The sequence below is a fragment of the Protopterus annectens genome, chromosome 5.part0, assembly GCF_019279795.1.
Source record: "Protopterus annectens isolate FY-2018-M chromosome 5.part0, PAN1.0, whole genome shotgun sequence".
NCBI classification, from domain to species: Eukaryota; Metazoa; Chordata; order Ceratodontiformes; family Protopteridae; genus Protopterus; species Protopterus annectens.
In genome coordinates, this window is record NC_056735.1 from 517,864,493 (window position 1) to 517,888,139 (window position 23,647).

The following is a 23,647-nucleotide window of genomic DNA, read 5'->3' on the forward strand; positions in this document are numbered from 1 at the left end:
TTCTGAATAAGGGTGCAGATAAGGGATGTAGGAACTGGTTTGAATAGAAATAATGGGGGGCTATTAGGGATAAAATTAGAAGCAGATGTAGTGTCAGGAGATAAATGCTTGGCCAAAAATTGAATGGTGTCTGTGAAGAAAGTGTTAAAAGAATTGGCAATGTAGATAGGGCTGTTGAGATTGGAGCCTGAGGGGGTGGGTGTAATAGAGTGACCTGTGTGCAACAGTTTATTGATACCAGACCAGAATTTTTGGGGTTTATTTTGGTGGCTTTGTTGGAGCTGACAGTAAAAGTTTCTTTTATCAGACAATATTGCTTTTTTAGTTTAATTTCTTAATTGTCTAAACTTAATTGGATCTGTTGGGTTTTTGGTTGTGTGCCAGCTAGCCCAGAGTTTGTTTCTCTGGAGGATGTTTTGTTTGGTAGTTTTGGAGAGGCACGGGGCTGGTTTAGACCTGGTTCTTATAATTCGTGTTGGGGCATGGCAATCCAGTATGGTTAAAAATTTAGTGTTAAAGTATTTAACGGCATCTTCTAATGGCAGGTGTTTCAAGGGTGACCAGTCACAAGCTTTGAGTTCTTTTTGAAGGCTGTCAGGGTTAAAATATTTGGTAGACCTTATTTTCTTATAAATTGTTCAGCTTGGGATATCAGTCTTATATCTGATTAAGTAGGTGAGAGAGTGATCACTTATATCTTCAGGGAGTGTCCCTACTTTGTAAGATTGGTTATGACTATTTGTAAGAATCCAATCTAGGGTGCTGTCTAGGGTGCTGTTGTCGCTATTCTGTTTATTGGTTCTAGTGGGGGATGTAATGGTTTGCATAAAACCATGTAGGTTGATATGGGTAGTTGGCTGTTCAGATGTGCAACTCCTCCAGTTTATGTTCAAGTCTCCAAGAATTATGGTTTCTTGTGGGTAGGTGGAGGATAGCCTCTAAGGTGTTAATATTGTTGCCTGGGGGAAGGTAGATACAGATGATGTAAATGGATTTACATTTGTTGAGTTGAATTTTGGAGATGAGAATTTCTGCATTGCTAGTCAGAGGAGGTTTAGTGTCTATGGAAGTAACTTGCAATTCAGATTTATATAAAATAGCTACTCCTCTGCCTTTCTTGCAATTACGGTCAAGTCTGAGGATACTATAACCTGGGGGGATGACAGTGGTGTCTTGTATTGTTGGCTTAAGCCATGTTTCAGAGAGACACAGGATATCGAATGAGTGTACATCCATGAGGGCATGTAGGTGGGCAACTTTATTATTAATGCTTCGAATACTGAGGTGGGCTATTAGGAGAGAGTTAGGGGGTTAGTGATCAGATGTGCTTTAGTAGAAATTGGGGTGGCAGGCTGTGTGGTAGTTGTAGAATTTGGGCCAGGGTTTGGGTGTATGTCACCATCAATTAGGGAGTGGATTTGTATTGCTAGATTGAGAAGTAAAGCTGTGTATATAAGATTCAGAGGTTTTCTAGCTTTAGGGCTGTAGTATGTGATATGAGGGAGTCTATGACATTTGGCTGATAAATACTTTGGTGGATGGGATGTTTGATTATGGCTATGAGGGATGATAAGTGTTGGTGTGGAGGTTTGTTTTGTGGGGTTATGAAATTGACGGTAGTTAAGGTGTTCATAGAAAGTAAGTAGGTAAGGTACAACTAAAATAGGTAGTACTGATAGTAGAAGTAAGAGCTTAAAGTGTGTAAGGGTACTGTTAGGTGGCATTGTAGAAGAAATTGTATGTATGTTAGTATAGAGGTATAGGTGCAGATGGATAGAGACTAGTGGGAACAGGGTTGTAGCACTTTAAGGGGTTGGTTGATGTAATTGCTTGTATGGATAGGGGGTGTGGTTAGTGTGTATAAATGTAGATGTACTGGGGGCGGGTGGGAATTGGAGGCAGGGTAGGGGAGCGGAGTGAGCCCGCAGGGCGAACGGAGTGGGTAGAGCCACAGAAGGAGTGAGCCCTAGGAGAACAATCAGTAGAGATCTAAGGTTAAGGTAAGTGAAGGTGGAAAAGGGTAGGAGGTGTTAGCCTTGATAGTAGGGATAGGGGGAGGGTAGCTGAAATGATGCAGAGTAAGATGATAGAGGGATGAAGTGGGACTATAACTTTACAAGCAAGGAATGCTATATTTTTGTAAGATGAGTTTCAAGACAGAATGATAGACCTAGGATAGGGCGCCACTTAGTGGCCAAAGGCTGTATAGCTAAAATAGTTTCCTTTAGGAGGTAGCTGGTCTTGGAATTTGAGGAGGATGTAAGGGATATTAGGTATTTACAGTGGTGTAGGAGGGAAGGTGGGCTAAGAAGAAGAAATAGGAAGGTTAGGGCTGCTGGTCTCCCTAGCAGGGAAGTGTACTTTAAAACCTACAACAGTTTATACAGTGTAGCTTTTATTGACAGAAGTTATATAACACATACTTTCTTCTTTTTTATTGTCCTTGTGGGGCTGTTACTCAGGGCGAGAGAAGATTCACTTCCTTAGTTTAGGGTGAAGATGGCTGTTATGAGATGGGTTAAGGTTGCTGGCCAACAGGACAGGGCAGGGCAGTTCCACAATGTTAGTGCCTTACGAGCAGGTAGGGCAACTGGTTGCATGAAGGGAGAGAGAGAGAGAGAGAGAGACAAAGAGGTTAAATATGTAGAATGTTAAGCACAGTCATTAGGTAGCATAATGTTTAAGATAATACACATACTAGTCCAAACACAAGGTATAATTGGTCTCAATTCAACATATATTGAGATTCACTGAAAAATAAAGATAGGTTGGGTAGCTTCATTCAAATAGGGCACATATTTCAGTTACAATCTAGCAATTACATGTAGCAATCACAGTAGGATTCTAAAAAACATGGCAAATCAGTTAGCATGCTTCAGTGGAAGAAAAGTGTCTGTAGCAGGAGTGTAGATGAAGCGAGTTCTACTCATACATGGGACATTCTGTCCAAAAAGACAATTTTGTGTTTAAACCAATACAGATGGTAGCATTACCTGTAACAATAGTGTGAGAATGGAATTCCACATATATATAGTGGCAGAAACAATACAGTGCTATGTTAATATAGCCTTATTGATGTAAAATTAAGGAACTATATAGCACCCTCACTTGTGGTAATATAATTAAAGACCAAATTGCATGCTAAGTGCATGCGCTACCAAAGCGTAGCATTTACTAATAAAAATTTCAAATAGCTGACTCATAAAAGTAACCGTTTGACCATTCAGCAGGTAGCTACAGTTATAAAATCAGTACCGCATGCAGCACGCAGTCACAGTTAGTCGGTACCATCGGCTGTTACAGTTAGTCGGTACCATCGGCTGTTATCACCAGAACACTCTAGGTTCCATAAGTTGATGCAAGCCCCTAAAAAATATTCCCTATTGAACAATTTAATGTTAAAAACAGTTGTTGCGTGTATCTTTAATTATGCCTTTCGACAACAAAGCGAATTGCAGGGGTATCTCCCTTTAAATAGCTAAGAACATACAGAAAACCCATGCACAATAAGCCGGTACTAGTGGAAGATACTCTGGTACACCTTTAGAAGCGTATCAGTTGCAAAGAAATATAGAGAAACACTAGCCACTAAAGATATGATTCTCTTTTGTTAAAGTCGACTATTCTGAATTTTAGTAATTTCTGTCTTGATTGATTTCCCTATAGAGAATGTGATGGCAAACAAAATGGCTGCCCACTTTCAATCCAGTATGCTCAAATTTTATCTCATTCCCTCCAGTACAGCTCTTTTGAATATGTATCCTTAACTCCCAGTGGGTGCGACTCAAGCCTTTAAAAAATGAAGTTATCACATTACAGTTCTAACAAATACTCACTGATAGTTGTGTTTGCCACCATGTGTGCTCCAAGATAAAATATTCTGATACCTTGTATGTAGCATGGCTTTGGAATTATTAATGCAAATATGAACAAGCAATATTTGATGCCTAGAGGCGCAGTAGGAGGTAACTACAAAAATGCCTGGAGGCACACTCAACAGCAATGAGATGTAAAGTTTTTGAAAACTAGGTGAAATGCTACTTTTTTACAAAGAATCCAGCATTGGATATCTGAAGTGTGTTCTCCTGAGCTATACAAACAATGTTTTTGGTTGTTACTATAAGGTTAAGACTCCATAATCTTTGAGATTTATTTTTAAGCATCAAGAGACCCATTCAGTTATGAATAAATTACCAGATACCTTTACCAAATAGTGAATTATAACTTCATATGGAATGCTATCTCTTTGGATAGATCCAAGTAAACCAGTGGAGCAGTATAAAATGAGTCTTTAGCTTTACTCAAAGGTTTATAAAATGATCAAGATTTGTTAAAGCTGACATTTTCTAAGTAAAGCCATACTGGTACAAACAAAAAATAATGAAATAATTTTATCGTTTTCTAGCACAGGTAGAAGACAGCTCTCAAAGCTTTTGCATAATGTTGAAGTAAGACATATCGGCCAATAATTCATCAACAGGAACTTTGCTCCACCTTATTAATGGACACAACATTAATCCATTTCTGCGAGTCTGGGATGTAGCATCAAGACAAAATTATATTATACAATGATCTTAATGATTAAAAAATAAAGTTTATAGTTTTTAACAATGAAACATCCAGTAATAAAGTCAGAAGCAGGACTACTATCAGATTTGATTTTCTGAAGTGATACTCTAACCATTTCTTCCATTATACATTAACAACTAACATTATACTTATCATGTCTCACATCAACAGTTTGTGAGATGCTCTTAGACTGGCATCCTTTTGAAAAATAATTATGAAATTCTTTTGCTAGTCCAGTGCCTCTATGAATCAAGTTGCAGTCATTAATAAGCTATACCATAATTCCTCCACTGAAATATATTTATATAAGCAGAAAAACATTTCTATTTTTTACTTTGGAAATTTCAGTTCATATTGACTTTTCCCCTTCATAATGGATGTTTTAAAGACTTGCTAGATTTAGTATATGTTTACTTTTTCAAGGATGAATCATACCAATTGGAAATGCAACATGTTCATCTATTTGCCTTAAGAAGCCTAGTCAATAATCTGTTCCACCATGTATGGAGATATTTTTGAATAAATTTAACAAATGTTTTGCACTTACTAATAACTTGCAAACATGTTTTCTCAAACAGATACCATCCTTTAAACACTGTGCCAGTACAAACCCTCTTCCAAGCAATATCATTAAGACTGTTTATGTAACTATCATCTGTTGATTTAATTTTTTGCAGCCAGCATCTTATGACGTATGGAAAAATGACATGTCAAGGGGTGAGGCATACTGAAAGAGCTTAAAGGCACAATTTCAATGATCTGATTAGGAATATTTGTTAGTAATAAATCAAAAATGTTATTTGCTTTTGTTTGGTAATGTAATCAACTGAACCACATTTTTAGATAGCATTAAATAATGGATTTCTTGCTTAATAATTGATTTATACATCCCATTGTATTAGACTATGTTAGGAAAAGTAAAATGGCCCATTAATGCAAGATTATCTAGGTCCTGTTTTCTGTCTAAGCTATCCATAAAATACTACTACTCTAAAGGTATTCATTTTTGGACACCAGTAACACACCGTAATTCATTGATTTTGTTTTCCAAAAAATCTAATCAATGCTACTGCTATAATTTCCATGTCAATACCTACAAAAATATTAATGCTGATGGTATTCACTTCTGTGAAAATTCCTCCCTGCTACAGACTTTAATATCAAAAACAAACTGTAGATAAACATGTAATGATATGCCCTAACATTGCCAAGCCTCAAATATTACTAAGACTGAGTATACATGCTCATCTGTTAATGCTATATGCTAATTCAACTTGTTGTAGAAATTACAAGCATTAGTATAATACATAGCAATGTTTGGTCTGAGAGTGTTGATGGTGAAGTACAAAGAAGATTAGAAGGAGTTGCATTTTGTCTTTGTGGACTTAGAGAAATCATATGTCAGAGTGCCTAGAGAGGAGTTGTGGTATTGTATGTGGAAGTCGGGAGTGGCAGAGAAGTATGTAAGAGTGGTACGGGATATGTACAAGGGTAGTGTGACAGTGGTGAGATCTGACATGGGAGTGACAGATGCGCTTAAGGTGGAGGTGGGATTACATCAAGGATCAGCTCTGAGCCCTTTCTTATTTGCACTGGTGATGGACAGGTTGACAGACGAGATCAGATAGGAGTCCCCATGGACTTTGATGTTTGCTGATGACATTGTGATATGTAGTGAGAGTAGGGAACAGGTTGAGGAGACCCTGGAGAGGTGGAGATATGCTCTAGAAAGGAGAGGAATGAAAGTCAGAGGGACTAAGACGGAATATATGTGTGTGAATGAGAGGGAAGATAGAGAAATGGTGAGGATGCAGGGAGTAGAGTTGGTGAAGGTGGATGAGATTAAATACTTGGGATCAACAGTTCAGAGTAATGGGGAGTGTGGAAGAGAGGTGAAGAAGAAGAGAGTACAGACAGGGTGGAGTGGGTGGAGTAGAGTGTCAGGAGTGATTTGTGACAGACGAGTACCAGTAAGAGTGAAAGGGAAGGTCTACAAAAGGGTAGTGAGACCAGCTATGTTATATGGGTTGGAGATAGTGGCATTGACAAAAAGGCAGGAGTCAGAGCTGGATGTGGCAGAGTTAAAAATGTTACAATTTGCACTGGGTATGATGAGAGTAGACAGGATTAGGAATAAGTATATTAGAGGGTGAGCCCAGGTTGGACAGTTTGGAGACAAAGCCAGAGAGGTGAGATTGCATTGGTTTGGACATGTGCTGAGGAGGGATGCTGGGTATATTGGTAAAAGGATGCTAAGGATGAAGCTGCCAGGTAAGAGGAAAAGAGGAAGGCCTAAGATGAGGTTTATGGATGTGGTTAGAGAGGACATGCAGGTGGTTGGTTTGACAGAGCAAGATGCAGAGGACAGGAAGAAATGGAAACAGGTGATCCACTGTAGCGACCCCTAACCAGGAAAAGCCAAAAGAAGAAGACGTATAATACATAGCAATGATATCCTCTATATTTGAATCATTCCTGCCTCTTTTTGAAGATTTTGCTTGAAATCTAAAAATGCCTTGCCATGTTATAATTATTTGACCTAGGGATTTACCCCAGTACAACTCAGGTGAAACCTATATTTGTCAAACAGCCCTATTTGTTAACAAATTCCCCTCAATTATTTATTATTTCATGTTTACTAAGATTACAAGCCACCTCAATCACTTATTAAATAAAAACATTTACGAAAGCTGTCAATCACTAAGAGACAGTGAGAGCAAAATTGCACTAAAAAACAAATTATGTTTTCATAAACACTCTATATTATATATCAGATAATATATATTATATCAAACATGTGGTACAGTAGCAATGTATTAAGGCCATTAACCCCAACATGAGTTATTACAGTATCCAAAGATGTCCACTTTAGTAACATTTTTTCTAATGAAGTGTAACTATCCTGCAATTTACTGCCCTCTGATTAATAAATCCATGGGGTACCCATGTCAAGTCATGCTAGTATAATCCATGTCAATTCTCAGATTGATATAGTCAGTACAAATTTGGTTAGATCAAGTGAGTCACTGAGATATTTTTTCTCCTTGCCATAAGGTAATCAATTATAACAATTATCAAAGCTGTAGGGGACACACAACCTACACATTGAGATAAGGATGACATTATCAACCCTCCCTGGTACAGAAAAATGATATACTTGACCTAAATAACATTTAGTAAAACCTACATCCACTTTATCCATAAAATGAATTCAACAAAAAGCCCTAATGTCATCACTGGATAATAAAAAGTCAGTTATAGCACAATCCCAGCATTCTCCTCTTTTATAGCATTTAGCAAAACATTTAATATTGCCGTGCAAAAAGGTACCACTATATGTGGGTAAAGAATTAATAGCCGATTATGAGACAGGAAATAAAACATAAGAGCATATCAGGAAGATCACCAGGACAGACTAAAAACAAGGAATAAAGAGGAGGGTCAGTCACTAATGGAGTAAATAAGTAGGCAGGCAGCAATGGGACTATAGAGGCTTAGCTTCTTATATACCGTAATATATGGTAACTATTAGAAATGTTAGGATTGACTACAATGAGTCTCAAAACACTAATAATGGGCCTGAAGAATATGAGTAAAGGGGAATGAAAACTTCTTTGGGTCTTGTGGAGATGGCTTTGGAAATTAGGGAAGCTAGAGACAAGGTTTTCTAAACTACTGCAAGGACACAATAGTCAATTAATAAGAAAAGTGTCAACAAGAGTGCCTAGAACTCTTACAATAGTGTGTGATGGGGGTCACCTATATGGTGTTTGAAAATGTTTTATCATGTTTTGTCTAACTTATGTTGGACCAGTTATGAGTCTGAATGATCGCATAACAACACCCAATTTATAGTCATCTGCAAACTTGAAAGCTATAGGCCAGGAATGTTGGCCCATTATTGCCAGTGAAATAAATGCCAAATAGGAGAGGGCCTTATTATTTTAGTATGCCGAACATTATTGTTGTCAGCCCTCAGTATCTTCATTTCAGTTTTCATTATGTTAGCTACCAACAGCTACAACAAGTTTTCTATTCTGCAAGTCTGTTGATGTATGTTAGTACATAGGATTATTTTTGTAATCTGTTAATGCAGCAGGCTAAAATCAGCAACTGCTTCTGAACCAACTTTATAATGAGTTTATTCCATATTCATAGCTAATGTATTCCTTTGCATTACATTTCTAAATGTTCCCTTCATGTACATCACACAATATATATCCCTTTACATGACACAGAACTCTTTATTCATCATGTTGAGGTTTTACACTTCATATAATGTATAACCAAAAACGAGTTACATCCCAAATTGTTTGGACCAAAGAATTATGTGATGCAGTTCACAAAAAGTAAGAGACAGTATGCATAAATCTGCAAAAAAGGGCTATCTTAACAAATATTTGACTGCCTGTTAGTCATTTGTTTGCACTTTTTGCCCTGGTGCCTGCTTATTATACATCTATCTCTTGGCCACCTGATCTAATTGTTCCTCATTATCAGGATGAGGGTATGCCAGGAGGATGCATCATTCATGCAGCTATTGGGATTGTTCTGTGATATGCTCTACTCTGCTATGCAGGTATTGGTAAGCTACTAAGGAGGGGGTTACATAATGTGCTGACTGTGAGTCAACACACAAGCACACACTTCTGTGAGTGTTCTCAGCAAGCTTCCTGATGTTTTTGCTGATAAAGCACTACAGACTGCTTTTCTCAAATTCCACCAGGGGCAATTGTGCCCTCATAAGTTCCACTGAGCTCTCCTTTAGAGAGGTGAATGAGCTCCACCCTTCAATTCTTCTCGTACCTCAACTGACTTTTCCACTGACAGGTCTGCTAATCAAGCCTCCCTGATCAACTTGGCTTAAGCTGGATAGATGCCACTGCCAGGCATTTTTCAAGCAAGACTGACAATGTAACCATAGGAAAAGTTTTGCCCAGAAAACTTGTAATAATGTGAAAATCAGAAGAAAAAAACTCTCACCAGAGGGCATTACAAACTGAAAGACTAAATGATAGCAGTCTATATTGATCTTCCTATATCTCCAAGAAGTAAATGAATCAAAAACCTTTGTTAAAACAATTTCAATACTGAAAATTGCAACTGGATGATAAGCTTGAAGTGAGTGAAAAATGCCAGTCCAGCCGAAGTAACTGTTCCACTCCACCCCAGAGAATTGCTAACTGCCCTAACTTCAACTTTCAAGTTCCTCCCATTTTTGAGGCTCCCTACATATTTTCTTATTTCAAAATATAGTTAGTCAAATAGGGTTGCCACCTTTTCATATGCCCAACGTATGACATTTTTGGTACAAACATCAGATTTTGCAGGGTGAAACATACCCTCAGCCAGTACAAAGGACAGAACATCACTTTTTTGCCTAAATAAAAGCTTATTCTTGTAGCATTTTAGTTGCTTATTCTGTTTCTTATAATATTTAGGTGTTTCAGATATAGAATAACTGTTTTATGCAACAGTTACATAAAATATAGGAAATAAGTTTGTTCTAAAATCTCAGAACATTTGCCATTTTTTTCAATTTTTTTTTTGCAGGACACAACTGCCCAAAGAGGGACTATCCCTTTCAAAGTGGGACCGGTGGTAACCCCAAGGTCAAACCATTCCCTATATATCAGCCATATATTCCCATCCAGCCTCCTTCAACAGCATCCCTTTATTACCCCTCCTCCCACACCACACCGATGTACCTAGAGTATAAATAGTTATTTTTCCTATATAGAATATCTGAAAAAAATACAAGACATTTGATTTTGATAACCCATACCTCTCTTTCAGGTGGCAGGAAAGAATCAGAATTCCTTAGTCCCAGAATCTAGACATCCCTCATGTGAACATTCCAAAATTTTGTCAAAGATTTACATATTTATGAACCCTCATCTTTTTGAGATTCTCAGCGCTCCAAATTATCTACATATCCTAAACCCTAAGATGCTCAACACACCAGTTTGGCTAAACAAATTTTATAACTTTTTTCAGTACTCAGTGTCTTATATTCAACTACCCCACTGTCAAACTATGCTTAACCTTTAGTCTGGGTATCCCTCACATTAAGTGAATATACAGAAGAAATGGACAGACGATAGATTTCCAAACAGCAAATGTCCGCACATGACGTTCTTGCTCGAAAACAACACATTGCATCTACACTGAGGATTTTTAACAACTGAAATGAAATTGTAGCCACAAACGCTAACTTTTCAAGATGGCATGAGAAATGCTACACTATGTGGTACTCCAAAGCCTGTAAAACATGCAAGGTTGGTCATTATTTTTACTGCAATATAGCACAAAAAGGACCCTCATTCCCTGTCCAACATTTAGTCCATTCATCCTTCCATCCACCCCCCCTGACTCTATCAATCTCTTTTCTAAACTGCTTGCCATTATGAGAGTCATAGCAGTAACAAATTTAGCAGAATAGGGCAGAGTTTCCCATTTACAACAGACTCCAGCCCATCTTTTGAAATGCTCAAGCATTTTTGATCATGTTGAGAGATAAAGTCCCTACAATGCATCATGGATCTGTGCCTGCACCACCTACCATGGGTGGTGCATGTTACGCTACTTGTGGCAAAGGTACATGGAAATTTCATACAAGGTGCCAGATTCACCTCAACTATCTTCTGTCAAGAAAGAGAAGCAGTGGTTCTATGATAGTTCATAGCTTGCCAAGTTTATCACCCTGCAATGGAATGTTATCCTAGCTACCCTGTTAAGGAGTATAATTTCTGCTAGATGCATCATTGATCTTATTCTATTGATAACTATCAAAAGGTCATTATCATAAAAGAAGATGAGGCCACAGACTGGCTGATATCTATTAGCTTCCTCTGAGTCAGTTTTCAGTTCTGCATCAAGGTCCAGTACTGCCATCTCTGTATCCATCCTCTGGTCAATCTCTCAGTCCCCTCTACATTTATTTATGAGCAACACCCAAAATGTTTAATTTCCTCCACTCGAGAGAACTGCTCCCTGTACCTGTAGCAAGTAATCCAGTAATTCACTATTTACCATGACAGAATCATGACCTCTAATTTAGAGTGGGTGTTTTTCATACCAACTATGTTAAATTCAGCAGTGAATCACTACATTGCATACTGAAGATCACAATCCCTTGTAATCACAAATTTATTTGTAAACAGCAAGCTGTAACCCTCACTACAGACCAAGACTGAGCCTCAATAATCCAGCTGTGAAAATCACAAAGAAGTGGAAAGGCAAGATACACTTCTGATGGAGTGCTATGCCTACCCTGAACATGTCTGACAATGTCAGAAATGTGGAAATAGCCATCAGTTTTTAAACAGAATGAATGTATGACATGAAGCAGCCCTAGAATATTGTGTTTTGTAGCACTTCTGATGCAAGATTCTGGGGTATGTGATCATACATGTTTTCCATGTCCATAGACACATGTAGGCATTAATATCGAATACATCTGATCCATCTAATTGTGCAACAAAAAGAACTGATTCATTGTTCCACTGTGAGTTGAAATCTACTTTGTTTCTTTTGAAGCTGAAGCATAGCTGTTGGAAGAAGTCCCTTTTCCAGCACCTGGACATCTGCTTTTGTAGGGAGGTTGAGAAGTGTGAACTATATACAATTAAAATCATACTTCCCTGCCAGCTTGATGAAAATGGAGGCTACTACCTGCATATTTCCAACATATTCAGCATGTGTTGAACTCTGCATGTAGAACCTTAGTACTGACATAGAAGTTTGAAGTAAAAAAAAAATCTAGTAAAAACCATTGCCTGTAAAGACAGCCTGGGGGGTGAGAGACATTTGTGATGGGTAGGCACAAGCTTATCCAAACACTCATGAGTAGTTTGGAAATGCCAGTAAATGTCTGCACAATCACAAAAAATGAAGGATGAAGGTCAACATCACTATAGAACAATCAAAGGCATTACAGTTGTGTTTCCTACAGCGGAGCCTTGGGATTTAAAGACACATTCTGCTTGCATTATCTGATAATTACAAAAGGCTTCTAATATCAGCATAAAAAAGATCAGTGTTAACATAGCCAACATTAAATCAAAATAAGACTTGAATGGGACAACTATCAATAGAATGGGTCAATGATACAAGTATGAGGATTGCCAGTACTGTATTGCTATGCTGTGAAATATAATAAATGCCATGATATTAAAAAAGTCAGTGATAAAGGACACTAGACTCTGATGTATGTCTTATATATATATATATATATATATATATATATATATATATATATATATATATAAATAGATGGACAGATAAAGCATTATATTTAAAACACACATACGTTTTTTCTCTTTAATTTCTCCAAGTATTTTGGGTTTCTAACACCAAGATGGTGATGGACCCCATTCCTAATTCAAACTATGATTAAAGTTCATGAAACTAGTATTGCTCCAGTCTTTGATGTTAGCCAAAAGTGCTCTGTGTAGCACCCGCAGTGTGTCCAGAATTGACTCCTTTTGCAATTCAAACTGAGTTACATGTATTGGTAGCATATCTAAATAGGACTGCAAACTCTTTTTAATGAGACCCATTGCCCTCCTACTATTGGAACTGTCTGGGTGCCCTTTTCCCACATTGCCCTTGTTTCTGCCTGCAATCCTGATCTTTTACGACTTTGTGTCTCTGTATGTAGAACACTGTAATTACTGGATGTAGCAATTTCAGTGATCAGCGCTACTTTGTCTTCCTTTCATGGCCTACTATATCTGGTTTTCTCGCATCTGTTTTTTGAACTGTTGGTAATGGGTGATCTCATGTAATAGATACTTCACCATTTTCTATAATGCTTCGAGGCTCATCTTTCCAATGCTGCTCAGCTCCTTCAGTAGTGTAATGTTTGCATAATCCTCAATGCAACAGTCTTGACACATTATTATGCCTTTCAGTATACAGGCACTTTGGCATCAGTGTATCACACCGAGCAAAAAGATGTGTAACTGTTTTAAATTCCGTTTTACAAAACCTGCATTTTTTTCTGTTTCTCTGATAAGTTCAATGGGCTTTGTAAACCAATGTGTTTGTAATCCACTATCCTCAGCCACCAATATTAACCTATCATCTTTCAGCTTAAATTTACCTCTCCGGAACCATTCCTGCATGAGATCCTGATTGACATGAAGTTGTACCAGGAGTTTCCCATACTTGCAACTATAATTATGCCTTTTCCACATTTTTTGACTTCTCATCTGATCAGTCTTCTTATATATTTTATTTGTTTTTTTGACATATTCATTTGCTGCCTGATTTTTATCTACTTCTCGTTTGATTTCCATTCCTGCTTGACATTGATATGCTTTTGCTAAATTAAGCATGGAAGTCATCTTACTCCTCGTGTTAAAACTTCATTATGTTTGAATCTTGTTAGGTCAGCAGATATGTATGCAGTCCTACGACTGCAGATCTATACATGTAATACATTTTCAAAGAGGCCCATACCTCCTTAAGAACAAGAAATATATAATCTTGCTAGGCACTGATTTTTATAAATCATTTGATAAGCGTGAAGCATTTTTCCCATTTTCCTGTCAATCTGATCCAATAAATTTTGGTGGCCAGTCTGTCACCCCAGAAATGTAAGTTAAAACAGGAAGAGAAAATTGGTTTATGGCTTGGACTTTGTTCCTAGAAATCAGGTCTGTTTTCAGTGTTAATTGCAGTCTTCTAAAGCATTTTTCACTAAGCTTTGTTCACATTTGCTCATGTTTTATTGTCAATCCTTCATCAATTCCCAAATATTTATATACTCCCTCCTGCTCAAGTTCCTTTATATCACATTCCTGCCTCAGGCTAATATTCTCTTGGTGCCGTAGCTTTCCTGCTTTAAAGGTAAACATTCTTATATCATCTGAGAAAGTTTTGACCACATGCAGTTGTGCTTTCAATTCCTTATCTGATGAACTGTACAGTTTTAAATATGCTTACCATTCCATCAGTTTCTCCTTAATTTAGGAAGTCACTATTCTACCATGCTGTGATGTTACCAGAGTTGAATTTTCTACACTAAATGCTTCACTTTGCAGGTAATCCATAACTTCAGTTTCTATTTCTATTACTTCTCCATCACTAATCCTCTTTTCTATTTTCACCCTTTGTTTTTGTATTTTATTTTTTGTATTGTAAAATTTTCCATATCTGGATGCCTTTGCCTGTATTTCTCTTCAAATATCCTTGGCGTTGCTATTTTTGTATTGATTATTTTTTCTGCATAAATATTGCACCATATTAAATCTCTTTCTTTCTCATGTCCATATTTCTTCTTCAGAAGTCTCCCGTTCCTCCCGTTTCTTCTTACTTTGTGGACTTATTGTTCCATCATGCTGTGATATAACCTGTGTTAGACTTTCTATACTAAATCTTTCACTTCACAGATATTCCATTACTTTAACTTCTATTTGTTTAGTCTTCTGTTCTGCATTCCCCCTTTGTGATCTTATTTTTTGTATTGTGAAAATTTCCATATATGGGTGTCTTTGCCTATATTTCTCTTGAAATTTCTTTTTAGTTGCTTTTTTGTACTGATTAATTTTGCTTTCTCCTTTGTGTAAATATTGTACTATATCAGATCTCTTCTTATACCTTTCAAAAATCTCTATCATCTCTCCATTTGGACCCCCCCCCCCCCGCATATCTATATAGACAGGCAGATGCAGACATAAATCAGCAAGTGTTCTACATGATTAATTTGTCAACATAATCTAAACCCATCTGCTTAGCTGAGGCTCAGATAAAATAACTTCAAAATTGTGTAACAAAAAATGCCTTGAATGAATATTGAAAGTACAACCACCATTTAATTAAAAAAAAACAAAGCAAAAAATGCAAATTATATTACAGCAATTGCATTTCCTTAAAATACCCGACTAAAACCTAATAAACCTAGGACCATGGGATTCAACCTGCTTATTACGGTCCTGACCTTAAGGCCACAATTCATCAGTGCAGTACAGCTGTAAAACTTGACAAAGATTATCCTAGATGAGTCTGGCAACAATATCACAGAGTTCTTAGTTAGATTATCTCATATAGCCCTTGCCTATGTCACCTACCCTTGCCGTGTCAATAACAAAGGATGATCACTTCAAAAGCCTGCTAGTATATCTTAAAAAAAATCAAACTATCAAGTCTTACTACTAAACAGCTGACAAATAACACCATCAAATATATCCAAAGAATAAATGCACCACTCTTCTATGACTTTTATAGGAGTGGTTTTAACTCTCCTCCTTTTTAATATACTTTACAATTCTGCCAAAAAAAATTTGTTTATGTTGTATTTGTTGCATGCCTTCTGTTCCAGTAAGTGCATTTGTTTGCCACTGCATGATATTTCGGCCTCATAAATGCAATATCTCATTAGGCAGCTTCCAGTGTTAGTGACATAAATTTGCCATGTAAAAAAAATAGTATTTCATTTTTGATGACTCACCAATTCAGATGGAGGGATGGGGTTTTCAGCACAGGTTTACAAGTCTGGGGGGTGAGGACTCTAGAGAACACTTGTTTTGTGCTTGAACTCAAAGGCAAACATGAATGCTCATATACGAGCAAGTAGTACATGAGCGATTTTCATGTAGTCAAATGTAGTAGAACAATTTCTAGTCTTGCACAGAATGTATACTGATGGACAGCAAATTGGGTAATGGGTGGGAGTCTGCATAAGGTGCACTGAATTATTTTACAAGTCATAAGGTATAAATTATTATGCATGCAGTCACACTTTCACCATCTACCACACACACACGCATATGTGCATACATCTGCATCTTTATTTCTCTCTCTCTCTCTCTATATATATATATATATATATATATATGTATGCACACATATACATATATATGTGTATATATATATATATATATATATATATATATATATATGTTATATAAGTGCCACTATTTTCATTGTGATGCATATTTATTGCTTCAAGCTGTTTTTTGTTAACTTTGGTCGTTGGTGAAAATAGCCACATTATAGAACAGTCAAACTGCAACAAGTCGACTGCAAGAGAAACAATTAAGGAAGTTTTCTCTTTCTCCGTGGTCATGATCGATTTGTTACACTTTATTTTTGAGGTGTGGGGGCACAGACCCCCAACTTGGGTGTGTGTGGGGGGTGAAGCACCTCACTTAAAGCTTAGTTCTGACTGATTTTTAGTGATCACAAATGTAACGGGTTTGTTTACATTTGCAATTACTTTATATATATATATATATATATATATATATATATATATATATATATATATATACACATATATATATATATATATATATATATATATATATATGCACACTAGGTCGCCGTATGCCTTCTGAGTCTAACATCCTTTTACCACATCTCTCCCAAACTCCAATCAGTCATCACTATGCTTGTCCTTTGACAATTTTGTGTTCTTTTATGTTCTGCAGTACAGTCCCATAAAACTTTTTTCCATTTAATATGAGATCTACACTAATTTAGTCACTTACATTTCCAATAGAACAACTACTGAAAAGGTTCAGCTTTTGAAAGGGTGATTCTTAAAATGTTTCCATTTTTCCATTCTGTATATTTCAGGGTGTTTAACTCCTTAACATAATCTCTCACAAATTGCTCATTCATATGTTTAAACAAGCATTCTTTATAACACTTCAATAGTCTGTTAATGTTTTATCATGGCAACAATTACCAAACACCTTCAGTCTCAATTTTATATAGTCATCTTTATATTAAAGTATTTAATTATATCCGGTTTTAATTTTATGTATATTATCTCTATTCCTGTTGCATTCATCATTTTTGATGTTGTCATAGTGACTTTGCAAAATAAAATGTTAGTTCATAGATGGTAACTGAGATTTTGCTTTTAATTAAATAACTTTTCATATCTATTGAATGAAAAATGTTGAGATGCATCACCATAAGCAGCACCTTATATAATATAAGACTGGAATAACAAAAACCTCAATAAAGTAAACATGTTATAGAAAGTAATTTATGAGACCAGACTGAGAGCAGTAGATATCATAAAATGAACTGAAAGCTGAAAAGCACAGACATATGTATCGCTCAGTAAACCATTCTAAGTTTCATAGATTCATAAATTAGTAATTGCCCTTGTGGGCCATTTTAAGCCTAGCCAATTAACCCATGGGAGAATCAAACCCTGCACCTTGTGTCTGTCAGGCAAAAGTTACAAAGGAAACAATACATGGCTGGATAGTCATTGTGTTTGTTTGATTATTTACTTATTGCATTGAATGCTTACTACTATCAACTACCATCACTGCAGTACATATTCTTATATAGTTGTGTGGCATCATTTTACCCTTAATAAAATTCCTTGAAATATGTAGTGTATGCATACTGACACAAAAAACATTAAATGGCAAGAGGAATGCTTTTAAAAGCCCATTCACCGATCACACTTCATCTTCAGAACAAAGGGGAATCAGAAGATTCAGTTCTGGTGTCAAAAGGCTGTGCTGGTAGTACAATTAATAGCCAGCTTAAGTTGCAGTTACATTGTTACCTGATTTACTTTTTTTTTTTTTTTTTTGCTTAATAGCCACAGGTAAATATAGACTGTACAACCATTATACATGATTATTCCAACACTGCTGGCAAAGACACAAAGTAACAATCCTCGTTAATTTCAATAAACAGCCCATTTAAGTACTATTATTGCCCAAAGGTGAATAATAATGCAAAGATATAAACTAAATAACATGAGATAACCTCTTGTGACCCCGTATTTGTAGTACCGCAATTATATTGTAATTAGATGAACTGGGGGATAGCCTAAGCATTCTGGTACTCCAGCTGATGGCTGCAGTGTTATTTCTGATTCCTGCCCCCCCCCCCCCCGCCCACATTTTTTTAATAATTCTCCTGGATGCTCGCTGTCATGTCTGGGAATTCTGAATGACTTTATTTGGTAATCCCTGTCAGAAACTTTTATAATAAAGAACTTCTTTGTAATTAAATATTTAAGACATTGTGTGAGACTCTTTGCCTTTATCTGTTTCAGCATTAAGTTTGGTCACCCGAACCATATCACAGCAGTATAGTTTTATTCAAGGTTCATCCTGCTTGCTTCAAGTGGATGAAAACACAAAAGCCATGAGCTGAAGGATAAACATAGCTGCACAAAGGCAAAACACCACATGACAGAACATTCTCAAAATGCCAGTCATCCATAGAAATGAAATCTAATGCTACAGGAGTACTTTCACCTTTGAATAGCTGGTCTACAGTGATAAATCTTTCTTATTCCACCATTTAACAATGTCTGCGGGCCTCACAAAGAAATAAACATTTATCTTTAATAACAATCTGTTTTAGACTTCAACGCCTTTCAGACTGAAAACTAATATTCCTTTCCCCCCAAGAGTTTAATGTTTTGGTTACAAGCCCACTGCTAGAGACATTCTGTTGGGGAGATTTGTGGAAGAAGCCACATAATACATTTCAGTTAGAGCCAGGCTGTTGGAATTTGTTAAGTCAGATATAATATTGTCCAGAAAATGCAAAATATAATAAGGTAGGTGTGTCTGTGTATGTATGTGTTTGTGTGTGTGGTGTGTGTGTGTGTGTGTAGGCATACTCTGTGTTCTCAAATGTGTACATTTGTTTTTCTGAGGAGCTTTCAGAAAATAAGTCAAATAGCACCTAGCTATCCAAACTATATTCTACTATACAGAGCTATACAAAACATGCTTACTCGAGAGGAATGCACCGCAGAAAATTACCATTTTGAAGTTATGTGTGACAAGAGTTAAAAAAAATGTCCTTTTCCAAATTGTATGGGAAGCAGCATTTTGACGGACAATTACATGTTTTTTAAATAAAGGAGTATAGGTGAGCATTAGTGTGATGTCTGAATACAAAATGTGCGTTTCGTTTCTGGCTACTTCCTTGTGGGGTGTGTGTGTGTGTGTGTGTCCGTCCAGCTTATTTTGGTGATGGGGGTGCTTGGTTTAGTAAGCAGGCCTGGATGCTTAACAAAATTATAAGAACTTTGTTCCGACTCCAACATAGAACACTGCAGACCATCTATGTAATCATAAGAATGAACCACGTACATACCCCCTCAACCTTTTAGTGCAAGCAGTCTGGACAAAGCGTAAAGTAATGGGGGCGCAGAGGCCCAAAAATAGCGACAGGTTTTAAATACTGCTCTTATAGACTTAGAAAGTTAATAGAATAACAAGATTTGTGTTAGCATGTATTTTCTGAAGGACGTGAAGTCTGGAATTCAAATGCATGTCATTATTTACTGACTTCAATCATAAGTTTTTTTTGCCAGTAAACAATTATTTCAGGAACAGACCCTGAAATGTGAGGCAAAAATCTGGACAGTTTTGTACGAGTCATCTTTCACATCTATTTTACAAACTCTGTGATAACAACAATTTCAGAGTTACTAAGTATTCCAGCAATGTCGATGTTCGGAGGGTGACTGCTACGGTCCTCGAACTTACAACGTCAACCCTCACAGCGTAGCTCGCCCTAATGTTATCCTTTTAGTTCTATGATCCTGTCTGAGAAAAGAATCTTCATCCATATAAGTAACTGCACTGTTTCGGTAAAGACGATCATACAAACACATTTATTTTAGCAAATATTGCTGTGTATCGGTTCTTTTCCTTATTATTGAATCGCACGTAGATGATGACACACTAGAACACGTTACTGAAGCTAAAGGGGGCAAAAGGCATACGAAAGGACTAGGAAATAAACAGTACGCAGATTATTAAATCAGCTTTATTTCACGCCTTCAAAGTTAGATCGATCCACTCTGTTTTTTATGTCAATTCAAATATGTTTTAAAGAAAGGGGGTTTCATTAGAAGATAAGTTCTTATAAGACAGTGTGCAAATGTAGTAGTTTGATAACCAGATAAACACCTTCGTTTCTGCCCCAATTGGTCTCTCATGTAGTGAACCAGTGCAATGTAGGCTATCTTGTGCTTCAATCCTGAGAGCTATACGTTGACAAGGTACTAACTCTTGGAAATACCATACTTATCCAATTCTGGGATTTATGTTAGGAAGCCTTATTTGGAGACTTGAATCTTTAAATCAGTTCATTTGATAGGACAATTGATTTCTGCAGGCTACAGTCAACGACAACTTTAAAATCCCTGTGAAAAACAAAAGTGGTCTGCCTTACTAGTTAATGAAATCACTATAATTTTAAATTAAACGACTTTTCTTCTGAAGATCCATGGAGCAGCAGCCTAAAGTGACCATCCCCCTCCACAGCCAAGAAGTAGATAGTGTTTCCAATGTGTATCTACTCTAGAGCTAAGCTCACAGCAATCCCTAATAGGAGCTCTGGGATGCTCCCAAATGAGTTATCCTTCATAAATAATGCAAACATTCCTGGTAATATGAAATGTATATTCTACGGCTGCTACAAGCAGATTATGTAGCAACAAGGATAGCCCTGCCTCACGGTTATTACTCATAGGGTGAAGTAGCATGCACAAATTTGTAATGAACTCAGCGATGCCAAAGTTCAATTCAACACTCTCTCACACACACACACACACACACACACACACGCACACACACACAGCAAAACATACGAATTATTCATTCTCATTTCGAAAAGTAATTCTATACCACACTGTCAGCTAAAATTGTCTATGTTCCTTATTAGAAAATGAATTTACATATTGTTTAAAAATGAGCACTTAAACGCGGAAGCTGCAAATTCTCTAATTTTGAACTACTACACATACTGTTAGTTCACCACATGCAGGATTATCCGACTAAATACATTCACTTAACCCGAATAATCAGACCAGTTTGGAGGCGAGCATGATGCTGTCAACTAGCACCAAGGAAATCACGAGTTACATATCACAGCTGTGCATAATGAAAGCTTAAGTATGTGTGATGCAGAGTACACCATTGCAGAAAAATCACATTACATAGCAGAACAAATATCATACTAAAACAAAACGGAGAGCTTAAAACTCAGCTATTAAAGCAGTCAGGAATGCAACATTTTATTAATTCCTTATTAATGTTTTTATTAGTTAAAACCTAGCTCTAATGAACCGACCATGATCACAACCTGCAAGACTATATTGCAGGAACAGTAATATGTAAGCTTTTTAGCAGGCTTCTTTTCTCTTGACAAAGTAGCTGTTTGAGTGATAACCAGTGCCTTCCATTTCCACCTTAAGCTATTAATGTTTTGACAGCATTTTCAGATTAGTTTTCTTTTTTATTATGTTTGCATAGTTTCATTGTCACATAGCTATAAGTGAAACTTACCCGGTGCTCCAATTTGTTTTTTAGGCAACCATCACTTCCAAGGCGTGAGGTCTTGCAACTTAAGCCTATTTTATGACCTTTCCCTGTAACCACAAGCGACCAACCTTCGGCGCCTTTGATACCTCAGGATGCAATAAAATGCAAGGTTTTTCTCAAATCCCGCAATCGTGGAACTCAAAATCCGTCCTTAGAAAATAATTCAGAGCAAGTTATCTGTATTGGCGTTAAGACGCAGAGAAAACAGCATTGCATCCACATAGATCCATAGATGCGCTACTCTTGCGGAAGGGGGTTTCTACCGGGTCCTAAGGCGTGCGTATTGTCATCTGCAAAGCAAACCGACAAGACTTCTGCGTAGTGCAACGATGATAGTCGTGGGCTTCTGCAGCTCCAGGCAGCTGTATTGCTTCTTTCACTCAGTACACATACAATTCTAAAGCACAATTATACTGATTCCTAGTAAGTATCTGGAAAATATTGTTCAGTTCAAGGAAATGCAGGTCAAGATTAATTTCCTTTGTTGTTATGCTTTACCTTTACATCTGACCATGCCTCGACACTTGGGCACAATTTAGGGCCGAAGTCAGTATCTGGCTGTAGTAGTATTACCAGCTTTTCTAGGGCGCCTTCTTAACGGCTTTTAAGTTAGAAATAACCCCGTGTATTGTGCTTCCCCTGTACCAAAATATAAGGGCTGCAATATTATAAATCGCTACCAATCAATCTGTAACAGTTAAGAAAGACTGTTCGTCTGGTCTGACTGTACGCTTTGGAAAGGTATGTACATGGAACGGGCTGTATATTATCATATCATTTTATTAACAGTAACTCGAACCACTAACGCAATAGATGAAAGCATTTATCCCCAAGAAGTAAAAACAGCTATCCCAGTCTGGCTGTTATGGGCTATGAATTCACTGAACACTCAGAGGAGGGAAGAAGCTACCAAAAGTTAAGGATGCAACCTCGTTAGATTTATGTTTGTGTGTGTGTGTGTGTGTGTGTGTGTTTGTTATTCAGATGTAGACGTGTTATGTCTCGTGTGCTGGGTATGCTATCAGTAGTTATTTATTTGCCGAAGACTTACTTTTTGGTTCGGTTGCAAACCATACCTCTCAAACTCTTACAGCAAAAAATGTGGACAAAGCCACAAACTATTGTGGGTGTGTGTGTGTGTGTGTGTGTGGGGGGGGGGGGGGATCAAAGGCCCCCAAAAAGGTACAGTTTTTAAATAAACTTAGAAAGTTGATATAATAATAGATTTTGTATTAGGATGAATTTTCTGAAGGTTATGAAGTCTGAAACTCAGATGTCTGGCATTATTTTCTGACTCAAATCTTTAATGATTTGCCAGAAAAAAATACAATTTTATGAAAATGGATTAAAATGTGAGGCAAAAATCTGGACATTCTGCGAAAATCTGTACAGTTGAGACATATGCTCTCAACTGTACAGATTTTTGCAGAATGTCCAGATTCTTGTCTCATATTTTTGGTTCTTGTGTCATAAAATTGTGGTTTTCTGACAAATTAGTGGCAAATCATTAAAGACTGAAGTTAGAAAATAATGACAGGCATTTGAGTTTCAGACCATATGCTTCAGAAAATCCATGCTAATGCAAAAATTGTCATTCTATTAACTTTCTAAGATTGTAAGAGCACTATTTAAAATTGTCCCTATTTTTGGGCCTTTGTCCCACTTTTATTAATGGCTTTGTCCAGATTTCTTGTTTCAAGAGATTGAGAAGTATGCTGCAAACTAGGCTGTATGAGGCAGCACAA

General features: G+C 36.9%; 1 long non-coding RNA gene across 1 annotated transcript in view; it reads right to left on the minus strand.

The window, feature by feature from the left end:
• The window catches only part of LOC122802698, a 713,439-nt gene extending 690,810 nt beyond the window's left edge, over positions 1-22,629 (minus strand). Inside the window, exon 1 of the long non-coding RNA XR_006364971.1 lies at positions 21,867-22,629. This is a non-coding gene — a long non-coding RNA (uncharacterized LOC122802698). The remainder of the gene's footprint in view (positions 1-21,866) is intronic.
• Between the last annotated feature and the right edge of the window lie 1,018 nt (positions 22,630-23,647).